Below are 10,298 nucleotides of genomic sequence, written 5' to 3'. Positions count from 1 at the left end.
GTAGATTTAAGTGATGCAAGTTGAGTTTTGTTACTTCGGAAGAATGAGTTGTCTTAGGCCACACATTAAATACACAAATACTACTGTCCAAAGCTGATTAGCAAAAAAAAAAAAAATATATATATATATATATATTTGTACATACTTTTCATGACATCTGACACCACAGATAACCTAAAAAAGTTCTTACAAAATCAGCATGCCCCCACAGGCCTCAGGTTGTACACTCCTGAAAGCCAAGGCAAGAGTCTGACTTTTGTGAGTCCAGTGGTACAGCACTGGAGTCCTGCCCTGCCTGATCCTTTTTGAAATACCATAAATAGCTCAAGGATCCATGTTAATTGCTACCATCCCAGACACCCAGGAATCCAGGCACAACAGGAGCTGGGAGCCACTAATCAGAGCTTCTCTCACTTTACTGTTACTTTAGTGTCATAAATGATTCAGTAGGTCTGAAGTGGGGCTGGAGAATCTGCATTGCTGATAAGCTCCCAGAGTGGCCGGATCCAGTTCAATGTGACTTTCAGACAAACAACAAATAATTTTTTGCTTTTTATTTATTCTTTTTAATTTGACTGTTTATTTTGAGATAATGGTAAATTCAAAGCACTTGTGAGAAATGGTGCAACAAGATCCTGCATACCTGTTTACCAATTACTCAGCTTCCCTTAACAGTGATATCTTACAAGACTATAGTTCACGGGTCATTGGAAAACGTTTGAGATACACAGAAATCAAGAAATGTAAAATCGGCTCGGCGCCTATGGATCAAGCAGCTAAGGCGCCAGCCACATACACCTAAGGTGGCGGGTTCAAATCCAGCCTGGGCCTGCCAAACAATGATGAGGCTGCAACCAAAAAATAGCTGGGCATTGTGGTCCCAGCTACTTGGGAGGTTGAGACAGGAGACTCGCTTGAGCCCAGGAGTTGGAGGTTGCTGCGAGCTGTGATGCCACAGCACTCTACTCAGGGGGACAACTTGAGGCTCTGTCTCAAAAAAAAAAAACAAAGAAAAGAAAGAAATGTAAAATCCACACGGATGGAAACAAATGAAGCCCTCTCATCTACACTGATGCGCCAAGCAAGTTGAAACTTGCATGGATGAATCAGGAAGGATGTGGTCGTCTGTGTTTCTTGGAGGAGAAATAATGGACTGTAACACAGTCTGTCTTAAAACTTTCCTAGTGACCTGCATACAATATGGCAGCCAGGATATTGACATCCATATAATCAAGCATCACTTTCCTCCAACCCCACTCCCTGCTGTACCCTGAACAACCACTAATTTGCTCCCCATTTCTTTAGTTGTGTCATTTAAAGAATGTTGTATAAATGGAACTGTACAATAGATAACGTTTTGGGCTTTATTTTTCTTAGCATAATTCTCTGGAGGTTCATTCGAGTTGTTGTGTGTATCAATAGTGTGTTCCTTTTTAATAGTGAGCAGTATTCCCTAGTATAGGGTGACCAGATTTTAACATCTGTAAGGCGGTACAACATGGGGGTGGGGGGCAGAGTGTGGGCGGAGCGTGGTGGAGGCGACGGGGCAGGCAAGGCCTGACAACAAGGCAAACTTTGATAAGCAGTTCTTGATAATCACTTCTCAGCAATTATTTATTACAGTTTAACATTATAAAATTAACAAAAATAATATAAAACTCATATTCTGGCGAAATAGCCATATGGCGGCCAAAAACCGTATCTTCCCTTCTTGTTCTCCAGCCCATTCATGCATTCTTTCTAAAAATCGGGACGTTTTTAAAACGCCGCAGGACACAGGACAAATTGTTAAAAAGCAGGTCTGTCCCGCCAAAATCGGGAGGTCTGGTCACCCTACCCTAGTATGGATGCACCACAGTTTGTGTAACCGTTCACACTCTGAGAGTCATTGGGTTGTTTTGTGTTTGGTGCTATTACGATTAAAGCTGCCATAAACATTTGTGTACAGGTTGGGGTTTTCTTTGTTTTGTTTTTTTTGGAGACAGAGTCTTACTCTGTTGTCCTGGGTAGAGTGCCATGGCATCATAGTTCACACTAACCTCAAACTCTTGGGCTCAAGCAATCCTCTTGCCTCAGCCTCCTAAGAAGCTGGGACTACAGGTACCTACCACAAGCCGACTAGTTTTTCTTTTTTAATAGAGGTGGGGGTCTCACTCTTGCTCAGGCTGGTCTTGAGCTCCTAAGATCAGACAATCCACTGGCCTCAGCTTCCCAGAGTGTTCTGGGGTTTGGGTTTTGGGGTGAACATAAATAAATCTTTGTTTTTCTGCCATAAACGCCCAGGAGTGCAATTGCTGGGTCATGAGGTAGTATGTTTAATTTTATAAGAAACTGTTAAACTATTTTTATGAATAATTTATTAGTGCAAGTAAAATATTGCATAGGAACTACTTATGCTAAAGAAATTCCTCGTTATTTATCTGAAATTTGAATTTAACTGGGCATCCTGCATTTTTGTTTTGCTAAGTGTGACTTCCCTACTCCCAGGAGCTGCCAATGTTGCTGGTTTGCAAACTACGTTTTCAGTAGTAAGGCTCTAATCTAGTTCAGCTTTATACTTACGAAAAAAATCTCAAACACAAAAGTCGATGAAAACAGTGTAACAAATTCTTCTATACTCTGTTTCTACAATTATCAAGAGTTTTCCCTCTTGCTTCATCCATGCCTTCTTGTCCCTGAAGTATTTTCTTTTTCTTTTTATCTCTTTTTGAGACAAAGTCACCCATGCTGTGGCTTGATCATAGTTCACTGTAGCCTTGAACTCCTGAGTTCAAATGATCCTCCTGCCTCAGCCTCCTGAGTAGCTGGGACTACAAGTGCATGCCACCACACTCAGCTAATTTTTTAAATTTTGTGTAGAGACAGGGTCTTGCCATGTTGCTCAGGCTGGTCTCAAACTCCTGGGCTCAAGCAGTCTTCCCACCTCAGCTTCCCAAAGTGAGACATTGCACCTAGCCTGCCCCTAAGTATTTTAAAGCAAGTTCTGGATATTTTGTCATTTTACTTCTATTCACTGCAGGGTACAATTATAAAAAATTGGGACTTTTTCCAACATAACCACAATACCAGATTAATATCACAACATTAATACTAGCTCCTTAGTCATCTGATTCCCAATTCACGTTAAAATGTCCCTGGCTGCCTCCTACATGCCTCTCTGTGTGTGGTTTGTTTGCCTTAAGATCCAGACAAGGTCTTCGTGCTGCATTTGGTTGGTATGTTTCTTAAGAAACCACAGCCCACATTATTGCTAAGGTGTGAGAGGCTGAGCAAGGGGAATGTACATGCCAGCCGGCGTCATGCCATGGTGCTGTGCAGACAGGCCTGTGGACGCCCTTAGCATGTGCTGATGCCTTACGAACATTAGCCCCTTTTGCAGGGAGTATTACCCCATGGTACGGATGAGGCTACTAAGCCTCAAGAGATGACTCCCCAAAGGACCCTGAGCACAAGGGAAGGGCCTGAATGGGAGCCCAGCCTGGGGTGGCCTTTCTTGCTCTCTGAGGTTTGGCTGTGATTTACATTGGCCCCTTTGTGGTTACTGGGGCTTACATTGGCAGGTACAGAGAGGTGTCAGTGAACGAGTGATGTGTGAATGAAGGAAAGGACAAGCTAGCTAATTATTTAATGAAGTGTATAAAGAGTGCTGGGGCTGGGCAATGTCTGGCCTTGCCACAGAGTCCAGGAAGTTATTCTCAGAAGGGCTGGGCTGCAGAGGGCAATATTAGGTGTCCCAAAGGGAGTGGCACCACAGTTAGGGTCCCTCCTTGCTGCCTCTGTGACCAGGGTAAGCTGGTTGGAGGGAGGCTGGTAGTGAGTTTCGCAACCTGCACCTATAGCCTTGGCCATCCAGGACTGTGCTCAGGGAACAAAGGCAGCAGGAGAAGTATGGGGAGAGGCCTGCCCTGCGTCTCTGGGACAAGGGCCCAGCCTGCAGCAGAGCCACCCTGGGGGGTGGGGGGTGGGGGGTGAAGGGCATGGACTTTGCTGTGAGGTGGGGAGGGCGGGGAGGAGTGAAGGCAAGGACAGACAGAACCCTTGGAGTGGCCCTGGAACATTTCTGGGCGTGGGCCTGAGGGGCTGAATGGGCACCATGGCCACCAGGTGCCTGGGAGCAGCAGGGAGGGGCACTTCCCTGCTACATTCCTAAAGGCCACATTGGCCCTTCTCAAGCCCATGTCTGGCCACATCACTTCCCTGCTCAGACACTTCCCAGGACTTCCCACTGGCTGCAGCTAAAGTCCCACCTTTCTCATCAGAGCCTTCCATGACCCATCCTAACTGATGTGGTTATTTATTTATTTATTTATTTATTTTTGTAGAGACAGAGTCTCACTTTATCACCCTTGGTAGAGTGCTGTGGCGTCATAGCTCACAGCAACCTCCAACTGCTGGGCTTACGCGATTCTCTTGCCTCCACCTCCCAAGTAGCTGGGGCTACAGGCACCCACAACAATGCCCAGCTATTTTTTTGTTGCAGTTTGGCTGGGGCCAGGTTTGAACCCGCCACCCTCGATATCTGGGGCTGGCACCCTACCCAATGAGCCACAGGTGCCACCCAACTGATGTGGTGTTTTTCTTTGAGGGGGTTGGATTTGGGGGTTATTTTTGTTTTAAGGCAGAGTCTCACTCTGTGCCCTGGGTAGAGTGCCATGGCATCATGGCTCACAACAACCTCAAACTCTTGGGCTCAAGTGATCCTCCTGTCTCAGCCTCCCAAGTAGCTCATCTGTCCATTTGTTCATCTTTCTGTAGGATCCAGCCCCGAGCCCTGGGTAGGGTGAGTAGACTCCATGCCACAGCCTCACCCCACTTGCCTTGCCTCCCCTCCCATCCTATCTTCTAGCTTACCTTCCCCCTAGATGCTTTTAGCATCCTCCCCACTTAAAACCTACCTGTGGCCCTGCTTTTCTGATTTGAAATGCCTCCCCTCCACCTGGCCCGGTCAAAGTCTCCCTCTCTTTAAGGCCCAATTCAAAGGCCTCCTCCTCCAGGAAGTCTTCTCTGACTCATCCTTCAGGCCCTTTGTGTACCTCTTTAGCTGAGAACATTACATCCTGCCTCCTCCCTAAGGTGGGAGGCTCCTGTAGGCCAGGCACTATGAATACCCCATCCATGACACCACCTGCATGCCATGTGCAGTCTGGAACATAGTCTTCGATGAAAGGCCTGTGTGATGCTGATGATAACAGCAAGAGGCAGACCCAGACCAGGCTGTGAAAGGAAACATTCCATTTTCCTGGCTCTGCCATGGACCAGCTGTGTCATCCTTAGTGCGTGATTGTCAACCCCTCTGATGCCCAGCTTCTGCCCTTGAGAATGGAGATTCTTGTGCCACTTCTTAGCTACAGGTTGGAAGGAAAATCAATACTATGAGTAAAGCACCTAGCACTGGGCCTGCCACATAAATGACTCCCTAAATTATGGTCCCTAAAGAAAAACATTGAAAATATTCAGGAGTTCAAGACCAGCCTGAGCAAAAGCAAGACCCTTTCTCTGCTAAAAATAGAAAAATTAGCAGGCCATATGGTAGGCCCCTGTCGTCCCAGCTACTTGGGAGGCTGAAGCAAGAGAATCACTTAAGCCCAAGAGTTTGAGGTTGCTGTGATCACACTACTCTACCAAGAGCAACAGAGGGAGACTCTGTCTCAAAAAAATAAATAAAATAAAATAACAAACCTGTTTCCTATAGATGTAGGAACATGGCTGATCCACAATGGGAGTTCACCAGTAGGATACAGTCAAGCCATCAGTTTACACACTGAGGGCACCCTCAGAACAGCTGCACATGAGATCTGTAGGAAGTGATGAGAATGGCCCCCAGAACAGTTTGGCCTCCCGCTGAGTATATCCCCTGGCCCTGAACATACCAGCAACAGTAAAAACTGGGTGATTGTGATTAGCTGTGACAAACTATATTGGCTAACTTATTGAGCACTTCCATGTGCCAGGCACTGTTAAGTGCTTTACATGTTTACTTGTTTAATCTTCGCACCCACCCTGTGAATGAAGCCCTACTACTATTGGCATTTCATAGATGTAGAAACTGAGGCATAGAGAACTGAGGTCCTGGAAGCCAGAGTCAGGCTGCCCACTTCTCCTCTTCTGTCCTACTTGGTGTTTCCACCTCTGCCCATCCCTCCTCACCTCTCAGCCTCCACCCTGGGCTGTTGGTTGGAAGGTTCATCTGAGGCCTCGACTGTGAAACGGTAGTAGGAAGCCCCTGGAGTGCTGAGGGTCATGACAGTGGCCTCACAGCCTCTCCCATCCGGCCCCCACCCACCTGGCTCTGCCCTCAGATCCTACTGTTCTGTCTACTCCATTTCCCCCAAGTAGCCCTTCAGGGACTTGGAAGTTGTGCTTCTACAGACTGAGCAGCCCAAGCCAGGGTTCTCTGGGGTCTGCGAGGGGAGTGGGTGTATGTCCCCTGATTTAGAGCCTATGCTCCTCATAAATCAGAGGCCTGACCCTGGCCTGATGGGCAGAAGGGTAGACATGGTCTCCTGATGATAAATGTCGCTGACAGGCTTTTAGCAACACAGTCAATAGCCCACCAGGCTGACTGATGTCTGCTAATGCTCAGTGTGAACCTTCATAGATACAGGGCAGAACATGGGTAGGGGAGTTAGGAAAGTGACAGCTGTCCCTTGTCCACTAAGAAGGAAAAGAAGCTGTCTAGGGCTGGGACCTTTGCTTGGGCTGGGACCTTTGCTTGGACAGGGCTGAGAGAGGATTCTGTGCCACCCCCTCCCCAGGCAGGTGGTCTGAATAAGGTTCCTGGGCAGCCCAAGGGCAGCCTGACAGTGCGTCCTGAGAAAACTGTGGTGCGGAAATTGGGACATGACCTCGAGTCAGAGTGTAGAGATAAAGGCCCTGAGAGTAATCTGGGGCAAAAGGCCAGTACTGCTCATGCCCTTTTACCCAAGAATGACCCAAGAGAAGGAAAAGGCGGTGTGCAAGAAGGGGGCTGGGACGCTGACTCGGAGAGGGCTGCTGCTCTCTCGGGGCATAGTAAGTCACCACAGGGTCGCACTGGAGGAGCCAGAGGCCTGGGCTCAAGCCCCACTCTGCCCCTCATGTCCACAGTGACCCTGGGCCGGTTCCCTCCCCCAGTCCAGGTTTTCCTAAGTCTGAGGTCAGTGAAAGGGTGCTGGGATCCATTAGCGATGCCTCCCGGGGACAGGATGAGACCTCAGCTGTCACTTCTGGTCTCAGAGCCTTTAAGCTCTGCAGTTCTGTAACAGAATTTTGTCTAATCCTGGAAGGACCTTCTTTTCAGAAAATCTGTGGTTTTGTTTTTAAACACCTTTTTTTAATCCCACAATTTGCATAGCTAAAAAAAAGACAAGATGGCAAAAACCATCCATTTATCCCACCATCTAAATATAACCACGATTAACATTTTGATGCATTTCCTTCCAGTTTTTTTCTCAGTTTTAATATACAAACATACACGTGTACACACCCACATATGTATACACATAATGATAGCTATGGATATTGAGCACTTCCGATAGCGCCTCACTCTCAGGCTCTCCCTGCATAATATCTTATTTAACCCTCAAGACAGCCCTGCAAGGAAGAGATTATTATTTACCTTTTTAGAAAGGTTTGCAAAATCTGAGCAGGTATACGCCATGCTCAGATTTTAGTTTTTAGAAGCTCCCAGTGAGGAGAGTACAGCATGTCCTGGAGGCCAGGCAAGGTGTGTGGCTGGAGCGATGGTCCCACGGAGACCTGAACCAGGGCGGGTAAGGACAGTGTTCTCCCTCCACAGCCCTGGCTGTAGGTGCTGCCCTGCTGGCACAGAGGGCAGGGAGAATGCACCTCTCTTCCCTGGCCAGGACCCGTTTCTTGTACAGGGGAGGCGACCACTTAAAAGGCATGGCACTGTTCCCCCTCTCCTCTCAAATCACTAACAAATGATGCAAGTCCACATCCTTTCCTTTTTTGTTGTTCTCGTGCTCTCTCAGTCTTTCTCTGAATATGGAGGTGTGTGTATAATTTTTCCTGAACCAGTTGAGGGTAAGTTACATACAAGTTAGCCCTTTATCCCTAAATACTTCGACGTTTCCTAAAATACAATATTCTCTTAAGTAAGCACCATATATTATCAACTTCAGTAGGTTTCACATTGCAACAACGTTTTCGTCTAATCTACTATTGTTGTTCAAGTTTGTTAAATAACATCCTTAATAGCATTCTCCCCTCAGCGGGGGATCCAGTGTCTGATAGGCCTAATAGCTTTTTCCTGAGTGGAGAGAGCAGGATTGAGCCAGAGTGTTTCAAGACGGGAGCCCAGGACCCCCTCCTGTTTGCTGAGCTACTAAAATGCATGCACAAACCCCCAGAACTCAGGGTTTGTCAGAGGTGACCGGGAAGCCCCGCATCCATTCTCACACTAGCTGCCTGCTTCACAGCCTTATTAAACAAGCTTAGGGACCACCCCTGCGCCTTTGCTCAGCTATGGTCAGGCATGGTCTCAGGGCTGTGACACAGAGTTGGGGAGGCAGGGAGGGAGAGGAGGCTGGGTGTTCCCTAAGTCTACTCTGTTCTTGAAAGTTCCTTTGTGAAAAATCCTGACACGATTGATTGTGAGAAGTCAAGGACTGTACTCTGTGTTCACCTTGCATCCGGCCCTCAGATAGTGCCTGTCCCCTGGGACCTCATGACTGTTTGCTGGATGTGTGGATGATCCACTTTTCCTCTCAGCTGTCTCCTTTAGGGAGGCTCAGCGCCCGTATCTCAGTGCGTAGAGTGCTGGCCACATACACGGGGTCTGGAGGGTTCAAACCCAGCCCGGCCAGCTAAACAACAGTGACAACAACCAAAAACAGCTGGGCGTTGTGGCAGGCACCTGTAGTCCCAGCTACTTGGGAGGCTGAGGCAAGAGAATCGTGTAAGCCCAAGAGTTTGAGGTTGCAGTGAGCTGTGACACTGCAGCACTCTATCGAGGGAGACATAGTAAGACTCTGTCTTAAAAAAAGAAAAAATGGTCAGGGAGTGTCCTGGTGTGTGGCCTCAAGAACCTGAGCCCAGATGATGGATATGGAGGGTGGCTGCCCTGGCAAACAGAGGGTCTGGGGTCCTGCTCCCTGTTCAGCCAGGGCTGCGCAGTGTGATGTGCAAAATGAGTGGGCTGGTCACTGCCATCCATATTTCTGTAACTGCACTTGGAAACCCAAGTCTGTTGGGGGAGTTAAAAATATCTTCAGGGCTGTGTGTCACGTGCTGTAAAACATGTATGTCCCTCCACGCCTATACAGGATTCTCCATAGGAAGAGGGGAAAGTGAGAGAAATGCCCTACATTTTTAATTGAGATATAGTTCCCATACCATGAAGTTCACTGTTTTAAAAAGTATACAGTTTAGCAGATCTTAGTATTTTGACAAGGTGGTACAACTGTCACCGCCAATTGATTTCAAAATAATTTTATCACTCCAAAAAGAAACCCCACACCCATTAGCCTTCACTCCCCCATTGTCTCCTCTCCTCAGTCCTGGGCACCACTAATTTTCTTTCTGTCACCATGAATTTACCTGTTCTGGATTTTTTGTGCTCATTAGTTAGGTTTCTGCACCTCCAGTACCAGGGGATGTGTTAATTTGCTCAAGCAATGACACCACATCTGGCACTTCATCCAAGCAGAATCCTGGAATGTCTGGCCTTTTGTGTGTGACTTCCTTCACTTAGTGCAATGTTTTCAGGTTCATCCGTGCTGTAGCACATGACAGTACTTCATTCCTTTCTCTGGCTGGGTGATTATCCATTGTATGAATATCTACATTCTGCATATCTGGTCATCGCTTGATGGGCATTTGGGTTGTTTCCACTTTGGGGCATTACGAATAATGCTGTTGTGAACATTGATGAACGAGTTTTGTTTTGGTTTTGTTGAGACAGAGTCCCACTCTGTGTCCTGAGCAGAGTACAATGGCGTCTTAGCTCACTGCAACCTCACACTCAGGCTGTGGGCATCCCGCTGCCTCGGCCCACGGAAGCCCCTGGGATTACAGGTGCTCACCACAGCGCCCAGCTGGGTTTTTCCAATTTTTTAGGAGTCCAGGATCTCATGCTTGCTCATGTTTTCATTTTTCTTTTTCTTTCTTTCTCTTTCTTTCTTCTCTTTTCTTTCTTTCATTCTTTCTCTCTCTCTCTTTTTTTTTTTGAGATAGAGTATCACTCTGTCACCCAGGCTAGAGTACAGTGGTGTCATCATACCTCACTGTAGCGTCAAACTGAGGCTCAAGTGATCCTCCTGCCCAGGTCTCCCAAGTAGCTGGAACTGCAGGTGTCC

General features: G+C 47.3%; 1 protein-coding gene across 1 annotated transcript in view; it reads left to right on the top strand.

Moving 5' to 3' along the window:
- CORO2A (coronin 2A) overlaps positions 1-10,298 on the top strand; it is a 29,749-nt gene that overhangs the window by 7,546 nt on the left and 11,905 nt on the right. The gene's annotated exons all lie outside the window — the stretch shown is intronic.

The sequence above is a fragment of the Otolemur garnettii genome, unplaced genomic scaffold, assembly GCF_000181295.1.
Source record: "Otolemur garnettii isolate 467f Iridium unplaced genomic scaffold, OtoGar3 scaffold00014, whole genome shotgun sequence".
Lineage (NCBI taxonomy): Eukaryota > Metazoa > Chordata > Mammalia > Primates > Galagidae > Otolemur > Otolemur garnettii.
The sequence above is the reverse complement of the archived record's forward strand: the minus strand, read 5'-3'. Positions and strand labels throughout refer to the sequence as shown.